General features: G+C 37.2%; 1 protein-coding gene across 1 annotated transcript in view; it reads left to right on the top strand.

The window, feature by feature from the left end:
* Positions 1–19,301, top strand: part of IL1RAPL2 (interleukin 1 receptor accessory protein like 2) — a 1,300,423-nt gene that overhangs the window by 835,109 nt on the left and 446,013 nt on the right. The window lies entirely within an intron of this gene.

The raw sequence follows: 19,301 nt of genomic DNA, 5'->3' as shown, positions 1-19,301 counted from the left end.
TCCTGGCCTTTATTGTCAAAATTTTCTACAGTGAATATATATTCCTTTTTAAATGGAGAAATTATAATAGGGCAAAGACAGAGTAAAGTGTAATGACTTAAACTCGGGCTTTAGAGGCAGACTCCGGGGTTTGAATTTCTGCTTAGCTAGTTACTAGTTCTGTGATCTTAGGCAAGTAACCTCTTTGGGACTCAGCTTTCTTGTCTGTAAATTGAGATAATGATGGTGCATAACTCATAAATTGTTGACCTCATGTCTGTGTTGAGGATTAATAAATTAATCCACATGAAGTGCTGAAAACAATGTCTGGTATATAATAAACACCCCATAAATGTTCGATATCATTGTTATTTGGGACTGGACAGCAATTCAAAATTCCTATCCCTCATACAGATCATGCCACCCTCTCTGAAATTTTAATGTTGGCAATTCAATCCAGTATCGTTCATTCATAGAATAAATATACTTGACTTTACTTAAGAATTGAAGTGATTAGAAGAGGGAGCCTCTGAAACTCAGATCCTTCTGCTGTATCATATGTATACACTATTCTCTGTGCTCTCCAGAATAGTCTAACTGAAGAAAAGAATCAGGCTATGCTGAGAGCCTGGTTATATGCCGTAACTAGCTCTGGTTTGAATGAGAGGGGAATATGAGGCAAACTTTTAAAGACAGTACCTTACACTTTTATCTATGACAGGCACTGAACTTAAATATTATGCCATGAAATATGACCATGAACATTTGTAGAAGTAGATATGTCTTGGTACAAATCTCTATCATTCAAAGATGGCTTTCCCCTCGAAGCAAAATTGATTGTTTTGCTTCATTGAACATTGCAAAATTGGATATCTTGTTTACTCTTCCATAAACCAAAGATTTATAAGGTACAGTCTATTAGTAAAATGAGAACCGAGTTTCATTTTTAAAATATTTTTAGACGATTAATCTATCTACAGAACTACATTTAATTCTGGAGAATAATCTATAAATTCTTGAATAGATATACCAATGCCCTCTATCCTAATCAATCTAGTTTAAAAATCATTTACCAGATACCCACTCAATTATCTACATTGTATCTTTTTATTTCCCAATATAAACAAATACGCATACTAGGGAAGCTCACTGTGTGGGATCACCAGAGAAATTAGTTCATGCAGTGAATAATTATTATTTTATCCATTGGATAGTTAAGCAGTGTTTGGCAACCTTCTGATGCTTTAATACTTTGAAGAAAAGAAGTAAATATTCATCTAATTATCTGGAAGGTTTTTTTTTTTTTTTTTTTTTTTTTTTTTTTCATTTCAGAGACTATAGCCTATGTAAAATGGACACCAAGTCATTATTTCCTGATTAAACTTTTCTTGCTCTGAGCATGATAGTGGCATTTTTTTTAGGTCATCCACCAAACAATCTGTTGTTCCTCGTTCCTCCAGATGTTACTATCTTCTTTTCATGCCCAGGGATATACTACAGAATGTGTCCTCAGGAGGTAGTTAGAAATTTTATTTGCCTACGCTTATAAGTCTCAAATTAAAAGACATCAACTACTGGTGTATGCCAGTCATTGCATAAGCACAGGAATAGACTTAAGCTATTTGTCTAAATTTCCATTCCAGGGAGCAACAAGAAAATCATACCAACAGTATAATAAAAAGGCATTTGAAGCTCAGGGCATATCTACCGTCTCCTTTGTGGCAGGCTTGAGACAGAAAGATATTATTTGGACCAGGGGTTTACCTAATATCTGCGACATCACTCAAGCCTACTCTTAGCTTTTCTTAAACCGTCCTTTACTTATGTAGTGCTGTAAAGTAAAATAATTAAAAAAAAAAAAAAAAAAAACAAGCTTTGTCTTAAGTGGAGACCATTGAGTGTAAAGCCTACAAGGTGTTTGAATGGACTGTCTCTCACTTAAGCCTAATAAACTCTGATTGTATTACGAAATGTAGTTTAATAACTCCCATAAACCGGGAGTCAACAATTCTGTGTCCCAGAAAAATAAAATGAAATAAAAGAGTTGGAAATTATTGAAAGCTTTGAACACACAATGTAGTGGATGAACATAGGCATTTCACTTTTGATTTCTATGAGCAGTACTTTTTTTTTGTTATAAAAACAAGAAAAAAGAAAACTACTGGCATACTCAGATACTCACTTCCCTGCCCTAGTGTAACTCATGAGGAAACAAAAGCTCTGCCTATGAGTAAGCTCCAAAATCTATCAGAAAATAAATCACCTTAATTTTCATTGTTATTGGAAAGCCTTCTGCCAAATGGGGAAGTAGATGTTGTACTGATTGAAGCTTCATTTTGTGACAACAGCAAAATAGGATCTGACTTGGAAGGCGCTGAAGAAGGCTGTAAGGCCTTTGTAATGCAGGTCTGAGGGGACAGGACTAACATCAGTATGCAAGCTAGGTGGGGTAGAGCTGGCTTTGACTGATTGGGTCTGTTATATTTCTAAGATGCAGCCTGGCCTCTGAGTATCACAAGCAGCTTAAGTATTAAGGGGGTGGTGGTGCTACTCTAGTTTAAAAGCAGATTTTTTTAAAAAAAGACTTGATTGTGTAATAATTTAGCACTGAGAAAAATAATAAATGTAGCTATTTTTTTCTCCAGGTAGAACTGTTGAAAGGGACAATTTTAAACAGCCTTCTTCACTTTTAGCAGATGTAACACATAGATTGTCCTTCATGAGAAAAAAAGGCTTGATGCCAAGTCCAGAAGAAATGTGAATGTGGAATTGAGTTTGAACTAAACTGATTCCCAATGCTCCCATTCATAAAACGGCATACAGACCTGTGTGTTGAATGATGCACAATCTTTTTGAAAATTCACTGATTTGTATCAGTAATTTTGTTCCTCAAACTCTCCTTCATAGCACCTTCCCCATGCACCCATACCTCCAGGTACCTAGAAAGGGTTTGTCTTTGTGTCCATTTCTTGCTTCTGACTCTTGAACCAAGTGTATACCCTAAGCCAATTGTACACATACTATAGAGTATAATGGTCTCTGGAGTCAGGCAGAATTGGGCATGATGCTTGATTGGATCACTTACAGTTATGTGATCCTGAACAATGTAATTAACTTTTCTGAACCTCGTTTTCCACATATGTAAAGTGGAGCTAATAATAGCACCTACCCTTGAGGGTTGTTTTTTGCCTGGAGGATTAAGCAAGGTAGTGTAATAAAGAGCTTTGCACAGTGCCTAGTAAACACTCAAAAATAGTGGATTCTGCTTTTATTTTTTGTTAGAGTATTGTAATTTATTCCTTCTCTCGCTTTGCCCTCTCTTCCTCCATCATCATCATCATCATCATCATCATCATCGGCCAACATCATCTATAGAGGCTACCTGGTTACAGTTGGTCATAGACTCATACCTCTAGGCCACAGTTTCTCAAATAGCATCACTCTTGACATTTTGAGCTGGATATTTCTTGGTTGGAGTGGGAAGAGGATAGCCTGTGCATTGTAGGATCCTTATTGTAGGATGCTCATTTAACAGCATCCCTGCCTCCTACATACTGGATGCCAGTAGCACACATACCCTACACCTTTGTTGTCAAGCTATGCAACCAAAAATGTCTCCAGACAGTGTAAAATGTCCTCTTGGGGATAAAATTGCTCCCAGTTGAGGACCACTGCTCTAGGTATTCTTTGGTTTAAAAATATCCATGAAAATTATCTACCATTCATATGTCTATTGCTCTTCATTAGTTTGACTTATTTCATCCAGTAATCTTGGTCTTTATCTTAAATTCTCCTTTAGATTTTCAGGGTTCTCTGGTTTTTGTCTTAATTTTTGAAACTAAGTCTTATTTCTCTATTTGCCTTATTACAAACCAGTAAGTCTTTGATAGCCAGTTCTGGGCCTTAATATATCTCTGAACTAACAACTTACTGTTTTTTGCTTTGAGCTACCAGCACTTATCTGCAAACCCCTAGTGCTAGGTTACTGATATCTAGCCAGAGCCTTTCCTTTAAATATTTGTATAAAAGGCAGTTGAAATGAGGACTCTAGAGCCAGATATCCTGGGTTGGAATCCTAGCTCTTCCAATTACTAGCTTAGTGACTTCAACCTCTCCATTTTCCTCCATTTAAGAAATGAGTACATTAAGAGTCACTATTTTATAGAGTTGTTGTGGAACTAGGTGGTTTAAATAAATAAAAATTTACTTAGAACACTGTCTGGCATATGGTAAATACCATGTAAGTGTAAACTATTATTATTACTATTCTCACAAAGACTCCTATGTGTCTTTACTAGCATAACATAAACTAAGCTGCAAGCCCCATCTCAATATGTTATGAAACGCCAGGGGTTCAGTGTAGCTCCCATTGCTCACTTCACAGAAAGCCAATCACTGAGACAATGTGTATTGCCAGGGAGGAAGGCTTTATTCAGGTGCTGCAACCAAGGAGATAGGAAATAAATCTCAAATCCGTGTGTCAAACAAGCTAAAAGTGGAGGTTTATATAGCAGGGAAGGAATACAGCTATGTGGAAGAGAACAAGAATTAGGGAGGAGTAAGGAAGCAGTCACGATGGGTGAGGGGTCTAGTGTCTTCTTGTTTGAATGTGGTGATCTGGTAAGTTTCAGTTCCTTGATAGTATCAGGGAGGCCTGAAGATTGTTTTCCTGAGGAAGGAACTCAGATAAGACAAATGTGAGATTAAAGATTTAAGACTGTGAGGGTCAATTTCTGTGTTTATTCAAAAAGACTATAAACATCAGTTCTATTGAACAATTGGACCAGTTTCAAGTGCTCTGGAAGACTACCAACTTTTTCACCCCATGGTACATATTGAAAACGGTAAACATGTATTCAGCAAACTGGAGTAAATGGAAGTGGCTCTGACCACTTGAGGACTGAGGTGATCAATATCTTAGCCATGTGTAACCCATTTGTGACATGCAGTTGTCCACAGCACTCTGGTTTGAAAACTTTGCACAAGGCTCATCAAAATTAAAGGGGAAAGGTTTTAAATTGTAACCCAGTTAGAAACTGTGATTTTGTTTTCTGATGTGTAAGATCCCAGCATCTTCTAGGTCCACAGGCCTTGTAAGGTCTATAGCTATCCTTTGGTTTTCTTCCTTGAGCAAGCTAAAATAAAGCAAAGGCAATTTCTGGGGAATATCATAAGGTTTTAAACATGTGTACATGTTTCTCTCTAATTGTTCAGAATCTAGTAATTCCCCCAAGTATAATGGTATGAGAATTTAACCCAACAATGTTAGAGAACAGCAACTCTTCAATCAAATTTCATATGATGACCCACTCATTCTATTTTGTAATTTTCTTTTGAAAGGTTTGGGGCAGAAATAGCTCAGATATTTTAAACAGGGCTATTTTCTCTGTTTTTCTGTTTGAGTCCTGTGGCTTTCATTTTATGACATGACAGGACTGTTTTTCATTTGTAACCTCTCCAAGTACTGATTTTAAGCAACTCATTAACATATGCTTCCTCTTCATAATTCATCCCATTCAAACATTTGATTGGTCTCTTCAGTACAATATGAATAATAAATTATCTTCCTCCCAGAGACATTCAAAATTGTGGTTTATATATGATGAACCAGAAACAAAATGTTGTTTTTGAGTCCAGTTTTTGAAAAGTCTGTTAGATGAAAGGATACTACAAATGAACTTTCTAAGGTAAATCGAGGCTTTGGCTAAATAAGCCAAACATTTCAGTCAAGGTCTGATTTATAAAGCTTGCTGTCAGCCCTACCAGAATCTGTTGCACTGGACACAATATATTTCAATTTTTAATTTCTATTGTCAATGCCTTCATTTATGCCTTTATTAGTTTATGCCTCAGCTTTGGTGGCAGCTACATATTGGACTGTTTTCTCTTCCAAGACCTCCCATATGAGATCTTGAAATGTAGCTTTGATAGTATCATTTCACTCCACCAAAACCTTCAATGGCTCCCTACTGATTGATGAATAAATTCCTAGGAATCATAGAAATGCTAGAATGTCAGTGTTGGAATGAATCCTGAAGTATAATTCAGCAGTTGCCAAACTATGGTCTCTGGACCAGTGCCAGAAGTTTACACTAGTCCTCAGTGGAAAGAGAAAAATAAGGACAATGAAGTCAGTTTTCAATAAAATGAAATTTACTTATTTTAAAAATTATTTAAAAGTATCTTGAGGTTGGGCGTGGTGGCTCACGCCTGTAATCCCAGCACTTTGGGAGGTCGAGACAGGTGGATCACCTGAGGTTGGAAGTTCAAGACCAGTCTGACAATTTTACAAGAACAAAAAACAACCTCATCAGAAAGTGGCTGAAGGATATGAACAGGCACTTCTCAAAAGAAGACATTTATGAAGCCAACAAACATGAAAAAAAGCTCATCATCACTGGTTATTAGAGAAATGCAAATCAAAACCATAATGAGATATCATCCCACGCCAGTTAGAATGGCCATCTTTAAAAAGTCAGGAAACAACACATGCTGGAGAAGATGTGGAGAAACAGGAACACTTTTACACTGTTGGTGGGAGTGTAAATTACTTCAAACATTGTAGAAGACAGTGTGGCGATTCCTCAAGGACCTAGAACCAGAAATACCATTTGACCCAGCAATCCCATTACTGGGTATATACCCAAAGGAATATAAATCATTCTACTATAAAAACACATGCACACATATGTTTATGCAACACTATCCACAACAGCAAAGATTTGGAACCAACCCAAATGCCCATAATGATAGACTGGATAAAGAAAATGTGGCACATATATACCATGGAATACTATGCAACCATATAAAAGGATGAGTTCATGTCCTTTGACATGGATGAAGCTGGAAACCATCATTCTCAGCAAACTAAAACAAGAACAGAAAACCAAATACCACATGTTCTCACTCTTAAGTGGGAGTTGAAAAATGAGACCACATGGACACAGGGAGGAGAACATCACACACTGGGGCCTGTCAGTGGAGGGGGCTAGGGGAGGGATAGCATTAAGAGAAATACCTAATGTAGATGATGGGTTGATGGGTGCAGCAAACCACCATGACACGTGTATACCTATGTAACAAACCTGCACATGTACCCCAAAACTTTAAAGTATAATAATAATAATAAAAGTATCTTGAACTTTGTTTTGAAATATCTTTTATTTTATATAGTGACAGCATTAATAGATAGTAATTTATTTGCTTATTGTTTTTAATGTCCATACTTGGCAAAATGAAGTTGGCAACCATTTGTTGTTTCATGTCCCCCATCCCCCACTTTTTATTCTTATTTTTTATTTTTTCTGAGACAGGGTCTGACTCTGTTGCCCAGGCTGGGGTGTAGTGGCATGAACTCAACCCACTGCATCCTTCTACCTCAGCTTCCCAAGTCACTTGGACTATAGGCGCACGCCACCACATCCAGCTAATTAATTGTTTTTTTTTTTTTTTTCCTGGAGACAGGGTTTTGCCACGTTGCCCAAGATGGTCTCAAAATGCTGAGCTCAAGTGATCTGCCCGCCTCAGCCTTCCAAAGTGCTGGGATTACAGGCGTGAGCCATGGTACCTAACTGCCACCCTGAACTTTTTAAATTTTACAAATCCATGAAATCCAAAAGTCTGAAAGCTACTCACTTCATAAATGAGAAAATTTAGGAAAGAAGGATTAAATGACTTAACTAAGGCCATACTTATTAGTGGGAATACTGCATTACAAATCTTGATATTAGCTTCAAGTCTTTACCATAAATTTCAAAGTCCTCTGTATTTAAATCCCAGTATGCATTTGCATCTCTATTATCAGGATACCTTAAAAGAAAACCTATATTCTAAACAGTCATGATCATTTTCCATTCCTTAAATGTGCCTTTCAGTTGTTTATTACCCTACCAATTCTCCTAAAATCCCACCCAGCTCAAGTGCTGACTCTATTAACATATCTCAGTGTCAGAAGGGATCCTTTGCTTTTCTGTGCTTCCATATGTGGATGCTACTTATCAGCATATTATGTCTTGTTCAAGCTGTCATCATCTGTGGACTATTCCCCCTCCTATTCTCTCCATCTCAGTAAATGACATTACCATCTACCCAATTGCTCAAGCTGGAGGCCTTGAAGTCATTCCTTACTGTTCCCTATACTAATGTTGAGTTAATCACAAAGCCCTGTCATCTTTAGCCCCCCAATTTATCCTGTATATGTCCACTTTAATTCTTCCACTGAACTGCTACACAGCTCACCCTGTGTCTCCTTGTTCCACCATGCAATCCATTTTTTACCTACCAGCTGCTTTTAGATCTGGTACTGCTCCTTGTAAAATCCTTTGGTGGTTTTCCATAGCCTTCAGATTAAAGCCTAGAATCGTCAACATGTTATACAAGATATGTAGTACCCGTGCCCACTTCTCCAGCCTCATCTCTTCCTAATTTTTTATTTGTATCCTTTGCTTTAGCTGTACTGGACTTTCAATTCCTTGAATGCATCTTTCTCACTGTTGCATGCTTTTACTTGCCGACTTTAATTGCCTCTCACCTCTCTGGATCTTCGCACACGCTGTGAAGTGAAGCCTACACTGCCTGAAATACTCTGCCTTCTAGAAAACATACCTTAAGGCTCTAAGTTTCAGTTTGAGTGCGTCATAGCAGAGTACCTTTCCTTTACCATAGCACTCACCACATTATATTGCAATTTCTTGTTTAATTGATTTCCTTTCTAACTAGACTATATGAACCATGAGGCCATGGATCATATTTATCGTGCTCACTGTTGCATTCAAACTGCCAGCTCTGGCATATAGTAGGAACTCAATAAATGTAATCTGTATGAATGAAAATATCATATTACATTTCCTCTTATACTATTGAGACTTTCATACTTGTGGTATTTCCTTGATTCTATTACAAATTCCTATAAGTGGAAGGCAGTCTTTTATAATTACTACCATTTTATAGCACCACACATATTATAGGCTGCTGGTAAATATTTGGTAAATATATGAATAATCTATTTGTTTCTTACAGGGTCAGGGGCAAGAATTAGAGTGCATATTTGTAATAAACATAGAATACAGCACAACCAAATAGGCTATATAATCTAAGAATTTTGGACTAATACTAGTATTGATTGTTTATAACCTAAAAGGTGCCCCCACCACTGTAAAATACCTGCTTTAAATTGGGAAATACTCTATGGTTTCATCAAGGTTAAATATGATTTTTCAAATAGGGATTCTGATACATTTTAAAGTAATAAAAAATGTAAAAATCTTAAAGTGACTTATGATGCCTAGACTGCTGTGTGTGTGTGTGTGTGTGTGTGTGTATGTGTATATGTGTGTGTGTGTGTGTGTTTGTGTATGTGTGTGTGTGTGTGTGTGTGTGTGTGTGGTTTGTTTGTTTCTTGGGGGCTGAACTCAGCCTGGAGTTTCCATGAAGTTATGGGTAGGGTGATAGATTTACATTGAAATATTTTACTTTATCCAAATTCAGTTCAGTTTTTCTCAATGGGGGATTTTTTCAATTGGGAATCTATTTTTGCACTTCATGTTTATTGATTTTCTTTTCAACATCCAGAACATACAGCGATATAATCAGTCATAGATAGTTCATACTGCACATAATGGGCTATAATATCGGTCTCTTTGTATATATCATAATACCTGAATTGTTCAACAAAATGTCTCATAAGGCAGGAAGCTTCTTTTCTGTTTTCCATTCTTGATAGACTCAACCTAAATGGATAATGTTCTTTGTAAAAGGTGAACAAAACATCAGCACTAGTAATATTTATTTTACAGGATGTGCCACAAGCCTGGCTCACTCCTCTTACTTACAAGGGCAGTACCTGCTAAGACCATTTGGATTTGTTGAGTCCAGTGCAAACTGAAACAGTGACCTATCTGAATGACAACCAGGTATATGAGAGAGGACAATGCCAAAAAAACAATATATTAAGTTCAGGAGTTGAAATTGTGGTAAGCATTAGTGCTCATCCTCAAAGAAGTATTCTCTGACCTTCCTGTGCAAGGCAGTGTTCCTCTCTCCCCAATTTATGATGCTATATCAAACTCAACAAACCTTGGTAATGGATTGAATGATGTGGGTGAAGTAACAGAAGGAAGAATCAAGGATTCTTGGCCCTAGGATTGTTATCTGGTTCACGGTAAACTCTAAATACATACCTGTTGAAGGAAAGAATAGCTGGGAATAATACACATTTTGTCACTCTCAGCCACACTATGCAGACTATAAAATTGATGCTTGTTTGCATCATCAGGTGGCCATATTTACGTTAAGACCATAGTTTTAAGAGCCAAAAAAACCTCGGTTCAAATCCTGACTTCACCATTTGAGCTATGAGACGTTAGGAGAGTTACTTAACCTCACTGAGTCTTTCTTTCTCTTCTTATAAAAAGGATATCATCTCATACCAGCCTCACAAGATGATGGTGAAGATTAGATGAGATAATACATTTATCATATTTAGAACAATACCTGGCAGAAAGTATCCTGTAGAGGGTAGTTATCGTTGTTGTCAGAATGTAATGTACTTAAGTGTCTTGAAAATAGTAAATATTCAATAATTATTATCTGTAAGTATTATAATTATCATTATCATAATAGTTTTATATTAGTTAAATTATTTTCAATAGAATGCTTATGGTGACAAAAATTACACTTTTTGATATTATTGAACACAAATTTTTAGTCTTAATTTCAGTAATTGTTATTTCTTAAAATATTTGGTATAGACATGGGATAGCTTCGTATTTAAATCAATAAAGGCAATGATTGTTGCTCTTATAATTTATGCAAATTGTTTGGAAATGAATAAATTAAAGCATTTATTTGTACTAACTCTGGTAGTTTGCTAAAAAAACATCAGGACAGGCTAAAGGAAGATATGGAAATAATGGCTGCATTGTTTTTGCTTTTTTTGATGAACCATATTTCAAATTCATTCACAGACATTTTTGCTTTCATGAATCTAAGATATCTTCTCTAGTTTCTAAAAGTATACGTACACATATACACACACAAGGTATACATATACTCACACACTCACAATATTAAAATGTTTCGGCTACGTGTGGTGGCTCATGCCTGTAATTCCAGCAGTTTGGGAGGCCAAGGCAGGAGAACTGCTGGGGGCCATTAGTTCAAAACCAGCCTGTGCAACATAAGCGAGACCGTGTCTCTACGGAAAAAAAGAAAAACAAACAAACAAACAAAAAAAGCAGACCAGACATAGTAGTGTGAGCCTGAGGAGCTAGAGGATGCTGAGGTGATAGGATTGCTTGAGCCCAAGAGTTTGAGGCTGCAGTGAGCTGTGATTGCACCACTGCACTCCAGCACCTGAATGACAGAGCAAGACCCTATTTCTAAAAAAAAAAAAAAAGTTTGCTCCCTGCTGCTGCCTGGGACCACAATGGAGAATGGAGAATAGCTGAAGAAAATGTAGTACAGAAGTTTAGGCAAGTGATAATTGTTGTTGGTACCCATAGATTGAGCCAATGCAAATTTGCAGGCTTTAGAAAGATACCTCTGCTGTTCTCCAGATTTATTTTCTAATGTCACCTTATATGTTTTTGTTTCTACACAACCATTTTTCTTTTACTGTCTCATAAATTTTATGTCAGTATGCTATGACTGGATATCTAGGAGGAAACAACATTGCATTGTTAAAAAGCTCAGTCTTTGTTTTTTTTTTTTTTTTTCATGAAAATGAGCTGCTAACTGGGCACAGTGGCTCACGCCTGTAATCCCAGCATTCTGGGAGGCCGAGGCAGGCAGATGACTTGAGCTCAGGAGTTCAAGACCAGCGTGGTGAATACGGTAAAACCTTATCTCTACAAAAACTACACAAATTAGCTGGACATTTTCCGCATGCCTGTAGTCTCAGCTACTCGAGATGATGAGGTGGAAGGACTGCTTGAGCCAGGAGGTCGAGGCTGCAGTGAGTTGTGTTCACACCACCACACTCCAGTCTGGGCAATAGAGTGAGACTCTGTCTCAAATAATAATAATAATAATAATAATAATAATAATAATAATAATAATAATAATAAATTAAAAAAAGAAAAAAAAGAAAATGGATTGCTTTTTAATGCTATGGTTAGTGGTTAGCAAACCAATAGAATCAATCCAGAATCTTCATTGAATACCTATGGTGTGTCCCATTCTAAGGGAGTAAATGGAGTAAGTATGAGACTCTGGCTTTGCCCTCAAGGAATGTAAAATTTGGCTAGGGAAGGTGATATATATATACATGGTATAAAATGATTTCTGGGGGTATCTTAGTTTGGGTTCCTAGGAACAGATTTTTATTTTTTATATTTTTATTTTGTTTGTTTGTTTATTTATTTATTTATTGAGATGGAATTTCATTCTTTTTGCCTAGGCTGGAGTGCAATGTCATGATCTTGATTCACTGCAACCTCTGCCTCTCAGGTTCAAAGGATTCTCCAGCTTCAACTTCCTGAGTAGCTGGGATGACAGGTGCCTGCCACCACGCCTGGCTAATTTTTGCATTTTTAGTAGAGACGGGGTTTCACCATGTTGGCCAGGCTGGTCTTGAACTCCTTACCTCAGGTGATCCACCTGCCTCAGCCTCTGAAATTGGTGGAATTATAGGCGTGAGCCAGTGTGCCCAGCTGAGAATAGATTTTTAAATGAGGAGTTGCATGCATAAGGTTTATTGGGAAGTGCTCTTGGCAAATATGCCTATAAGGAAGTAAGAAAAGTGAAAGGAAAAATTGAGCAGAAGTAGAAGCTGACCCATAATGTAGTTGCCTATGGCCTCAGCAGATCTTACAGGGAGATCTGGAGTTAGGATGGACCTCTGGATGATTATCCCAAATTGAAGCAAGGGGGCTAGGCTTTTGAATTCCTTCATCAGGCAGTCTTTGGCCTTGGGCCACTCCCTGCTAAGGTGTTATCCTTGGGCTTGCAGCTCTTTATAGCCAAGGACAATTCCCATTGTTGTGGCTCTAGCTTCAAGGATTGGTAACTTGATATTCTCAACAGTTGTAGGATAGGTGCTTTGGCCCTAAAGAACCTATCCTGTACCAAGCACCGGAGCATTTACTATAAGGCATTGCAACTTGAACTGGCCTTTAAAGGTTGGATAGAATTTAAGTAGATGTAGAGGGGAATTGACATATATGCATTCCTGGGTGGGGAATGGTATGGGAAAGGACAGGTTATACTGGGGACAGTAAATAAATCAGATTTTAATTCAGCTTATATTTATTGAATTCCTACTTTGTAAAGGTACTATGTTGTGCTGAGAATTTTCATAATGTGGTACCTCATTTAATCATTAGAACCCTTTGATTTAAATATTATTTCCATTTTATATATGAGGAAAATGTATCTCAGCATGGTTATGAATTGCCCAAAGTCACCCATGAGAAAAGTATTAGAGCTGGCACTCAAATCCAAGTTTCCTAGCTCTAAAGATTCTTCTTTTTCTGTTACACCATGTTCATATGTCTAAAAATGGAGAATTACACTTGCAAATGGTGACAGTAGATTATGGAGAGTCTACAGGATACATTCTGGTTCTTGGTCCCATACTTTATTGTTTTGGTCTCTAGTTGTCTCAGAAATTAACTGTAATTTTATAATAATAATACATTGAATGATAGTAGTAGTTTTAACTACCATTGGTTATCATTCACCAATACGATGTTAAATTTGCTCACTCTTTCTCTGTGGATTATGGCATTGACTCTTTACTGTGAATCTGAAAAAGGTAGTATTGCTTTTATTTTATGTATGAGGTAACTGAAACTTAGAAACTGTCCACGGTCACGTAGCAAGAATGTGACAGAGCTGACATTAGAACCCAGGTCTCTCTGACTCCTAAAGTCCATGATTTTAAGCACTACATTTTAAGCCTACCTCTCTGTATGTTTTATAGTCCTTTGTACATCACCGAGCACACAGTTGTGTGCTATTACTATACTTAACTGTTACTTATCCCCTTAGCAACTTGGGATAAGTAATTTTGTCTGTCTGCTTCAGTGTCTAAATTTTTTACTCAACTGAAGTGATATCTACCTATGGCTAATGGGAATACTGTATCAGACCAGAGAGTGAAGCAGTGAACTCAAAAAAATGGGCTTGTACCTGATTTCTTTCAGGCTCTAGGCCTATGTCGGTTGGATTGACTTTATTCATTGTTTCATCCTTTATTACAACAAATATTTATTGAGTTTTACTGTGTGCCCGTCACTGTTCTAGATGGTGAAAAAAAGGCAAAGTCCTGTCCTCATAGAGTGTATGTTCTAGAGAGTGAGACACTTGATTCACTACTAAATATGTAAATACATAATAACTCAAGATAGTAATAGGTGCCCTGGAGAAAAACTAAAGCCTGGAAGAGAATGGGAAGTGGAATAGGGTGGGGAAGGGGGCTGATAACTTAGATAGGGTGTTTAGGAGAGGCTTTTTGATAAGATGATATAAAAGTAGAGACCCATGGGAAGAAAAGCAAGCCATGCAGATATTTTGAGGAATAGCATTATAGACAGAGAAAATGAATAGCAAGTGTGAAAGCCCAGGGGCAGGAGCTTGACTGGCTTGTTTGAGAGCCACCAAGATCCAATTAATGATATGTTATTATAATATTTTGCCAAATGACTCACCAGTGATATAAAAGATTTAAAAGCCCTTTCCAAAGTATTTCCCTCTAGAACAGATTTGGAATGTGATGAAAGAGGGAACAGGACCAATGGGAAAAGATTAAAGTGTTTGAAGCCAACTCATCAGGATGAAATAAATGAGACGGGCTATTTAATGATTATCTATAGCAGTTCCATGTAAGGTTTTTATAAAGAAGCAGCGGAATAGCCTTCTGAAGACTAAGTTCTTCCCTTTCTCTTAGGAGGTAGGAACAAATTAGAAAATTAATCAAGAGAGAATGTGGCCTCTGATGACATGAGAATTGTTTGAAGGTGGCAGGAGTCAGGAGGGTGGTTGAATTCAGTCAATGGGTGAGAAATTTACAAAAATAAATAGAATTGAGCAAATTCAGAACAGATTTAACCTCCATTTTATTTTCAAGCTAAACAAAAGATGCTGATATAAGGGGGAAATAACTCCAAAAACCCAGCTTTACTGACATATTTTGAGTCATTTGCATAAACAAAATAGTCCTAGAAACAAGTGTGAACTTGACTTTAAAGTGAATAGGCCTGGGAGTGTTTTCTGACAGATAATTAGTTTGGTGCATTCATTCAATATTTATTGATATAATATTTATATTCATGTTATTGCAAAAAGGAGTTGAAGCAGATTGCAAAACTATGTATATAATCCACAATACAAAAACTAAGAGATAAAATCAGGAGGAAATAATAAGAGTAGGAGAAATAAGATAAGGTCGAGTTTACGTAAAATAAATGTCTAAACTGTATGCCATAGAGATGGGCAACACACATTTAGCTCTGAGATTTCTAGAAACAACAGAAAGAGCCCTGGAAACTGAGATAATAGACTTGTATTCTGTTAAGCCACTAAGCTCTGTTTCAAACCATTCCTTAGTTCTCAAGGGAAGACATGAGGATGGGCTAAACCTCCAGGGGAAGTTGGGGTACTAACTTTCATAAAGACTTTTACTTCTTGCAGAGGACTTTATTACAAGTCTATGTAGAAAGAGAATAAATGAGTTGTGTGATTGTTTAAGATTACAGAAAGATCTTTCCTTATGTGTAGAAACCTGTATTGGCATCGATGTTCATCAGGGATATTGGTCTAAAATTATCTTTTTCGTTGTGTCTCTGCTGGGCTTTGGTATCAGGATGATACTGGCTTCATGAAATGAGTTAGGGAGGATTCCCTCTTTTTCTATTGATTGGAATCGTTTCAGTAGGAATGGTACCAGCTCCTCCTTGTACATCTGCTAGAATTCGGCTGTGAATCCGTCTGGTCCTGGACTTTTTTTGGTTGGTAGGCTAGTAATTATTGCCTCAATTTCAGAGCCTGTTATTGGTCTATTCAGGGATTCAACTTCTTCTGGTTTAATCCTGGGAGGGTGTATATGTCCAGGAATTTATCCATTTCTTCTAGATTTTCTAGTTTATTTGCATAGAGGTGTTCATAGCATTCTCAGATGGTAGTTTGTGTTTCTGTGGGATCAGTGGTGATATCCCCTTTATCATTTTTTATTGTATCTATTTGATATTTCTCTCTTTTCCTCTTTATTAGTCTTGCTAGTGGTCTATCAATTTTGTTGATCTTTTCAAAAACCAGCACCTAGATTCATTGATTTTTTTGAAGAATTTTTTTCTGTCTTCATCTCCTTCAGTTATGCTCTGATCTTAATTATTTCTTGCCTTCTGCTAGCTTTTGAATGTGTTTGCTCTTGCTTCTCTAGTTCTTTTAATTGTGACGTTAGGGTGTCAATTTTAGATCATTCCTGCTTTCTTTTATGGGCATTTAGTGCTATAAATTTCCCTTTACACACTGCTTTAAATATGTCCCAGAGATTCTGGCATGTTATGCTTTTGTTCTCATTGATTTCAAAGAACATCTTTATTTCTGCCTTCATTTCATTATGTACCCAGTAGTCATTCAGGAGCAGGTTGTTCAGTTTCTATGTAGTTGAGTGGTTTTGAGTGAGTTTATTAATCCTGAGTTCTAGTTTGATTGCACTGTCGTCTGAGAGACAGTTTGTGATAATTTCTGTTCTTTTACATTTGCTGAGGAGTGCTTTACTTCCAACTATATGGTCAATTTTGGAATAAGTGCGATGTGGTGCTGAGAAGAATGTATATTCTGTTGATTTGGGTTGGAGAGTTCTGTAGATGTCTATTAGGTCTGCTTGGTGCAGAACTGAGTCCAATATCTGGATATCCTTTTTAACTTTCTGCAAAAATCCTCAATAAAATACTGGCAAACCGAATCTAGCAGCACATCAAAAAGCTTATCCACCATGATCAAGTGGGCTTCATCCCTGGGATGCAAGGCTGGTTCAATATACACAAATCAATAAATGTAATCCAGCATATAAACAGAACCAAAGACAAAAACCACATGATTATTTCAATAGATGCAGAAAAGGCCTTTGACAAAGTGCAACAGCCCTTCATGCTAAAAACTCTCAATAAATTAGGTATTGATGGGACATATCACAAAATCATAAGAGCTATTTATGACAAACCCACAGCCAATATCATACTGAATGGGCAAAAACTGGAAGCATTCCCTTTGAAAACCGGCACAAGACAGGGATGCCCTCTCTCATCACTCCTATTCAGCATAGTGTTGGAAGTTCTGGCCAGAACAATCAGGCAAGAGAAAGAAATAAAGGGTATTCAATCAGGAAAGGAGGAAGTCAAACTGTCCCTGTTTGAAAATGATGTGATTGTATAGTTAGAAAACCCCTTTGTCTCAGCCCAAAGTTTCCTTAAGCTGATAAGCAACTCCAGCAAAGTCTCAGGATACAAAATCAATGTGCAAAAATAACAAGTAGTCTTATACACCAATAACAGACAAACAGAGAGCCAAATCATGAGTGAATTCCCATTCACAATAGCTTCAAAGAGAATAAAATACCAATTTACAAGGGATGTGAAGGACCTCTTCAAGGAGAACTACAAATCACTGCTCAGTGAAATAAAAGAGGACACAAACAAATGGAACAACATTCCATGCTCATGTTAGGAAGAATCAATATCATGAAAATGGCCATACTGCCCAAGGTAATTTATAGATTCAATGCCATCCCCATCAAGCTAGCAATGACTTTCTTCACAGAATTGGAAAAAAAAAAAAACTTAAAGTTCATATTGAACCAAAAGAGACCCCGCATTGCCACGACAATCCTAAGCCAAAAGAACAAAGTTGGAGGCATCACGCTACCTGACTTCAAACTATACTACAAGGCTACAGTAACCAAAACAGCATGATACTGGTACCAAAACAGAGATATAGACCAATGTAACAGAACAGAGCCCTCAGAAATAATACCACACATCTACAACCACCTGATCTTTGACAAACCTGACAAAAACAAGAAATGGGGAAAAGACTCCCTATTTAATAAATGGTGCTGGGAAAACTGGCTAGCCAGATGTGGAAAACTGAAACTGGATCCCTTCCTTACACCTTATAAAAAATTAATTCAAGATGGATTAGAGACTTAAATGTTAGACCTAATACCATAAAAACCCTAGAAGAAAACCTAGGTAATACCATTCAGGTCATAGGCACGGGCAAGGATTTCATGTCTAAAACACCAAAAGCAAAGGCAACAAAAGTCAAAATTGACAAATGGGATCTAATTAAACTAAAGAGCTTCTGCACAGCAAAAGAAACTACCATCAGAGTGAACAGGCAACCTACAGAATGGGAGAAAAGTTTTGCAATCTACTCGTCTGACAAAAGGGTAATATCCAGAACCCTATAAAGAACTCAATCAAATTTACAAGAAAATAACAAACAACCCCATCAAAAAGTGGACAAAGGATATGAACAGACAATTCTCAAGAGAAGATGTTCATACAGCTAACAGACACATGAAAAAATGCTCATCATCACTGGCCATCAGAGAAATGCAAATCAAAACCACAATGAGAGCCATCTCACACCAGTTAGAATGGCAATCATTAAAAAATCAGGAAACAACAGGTGCTGGAGAGGATGTGGAGAAATAGGAACACTTTTACACTGTTGGTGGGACTGTAAACTAGTTCAACCATTATGGAAAACAGTGTGGCATTACCTCAAGGATCTAGTACTAGAAATACCATTTGACCCAGCCATCCCATTAGTGGGTATATACCCAAAGGATTACAAATCATGATGCTATAAAGACACATACACACATATGTTTATTGTGGCACTATTCACAATAGCAAAGACTTGGAACCAACCCAAATGTCCATCAATGATAGACTGGATTAAGAAAATGTGGCACATATACATCATGGAATACTATGCAGCCATAAAAATGGATGAGTTCATATCCTTTGTAGGGACATGGATGAAGCTGGAAACCATCATTCTCAGCAAACTATCACAAGGACAAAAAACCAAACACCTCATGTTCTCACTCATAGGTGGGAATTGAACAATGAGAGCACTTGGACACAGGGCAGGGAACATCACACACCGGGGCCTGTCATGGGATGGGGGACAGGGGAGGGATAGCATTAGGAGATATACCTAATGTAAATGACGAGTTAATGGTTGCAGCACACCAACATGGCACATGTATACGTATGTAACAAACCTGCACATTGTGCACATGTAGCCTAGAATTTAAAGTGTGTGTATATGTGTGTGTGTGTATGTATGTGTGTGTGTGTGTGTGTATG

This window comes from Piliocolobus tephrosceles, chromosome 12, assembly GCF_002776525.5.
Source record: "Piliocolobus tephrosceles isolate RC106 chromosome 12, ASM277652v3, whole genome shotgun sequence".
NCBI classification, from domain to species: Eukaryota; Metazoa; Chordata; class Mammalia; order Primates; family Cercopithecidae; genus Piliocolobus; species Piliocolobus tephrosceles.
Note: the sequence above shows the minus strand (reverse complement) of the source record. Positions and strands in the feature narration are given on the sequence as shown.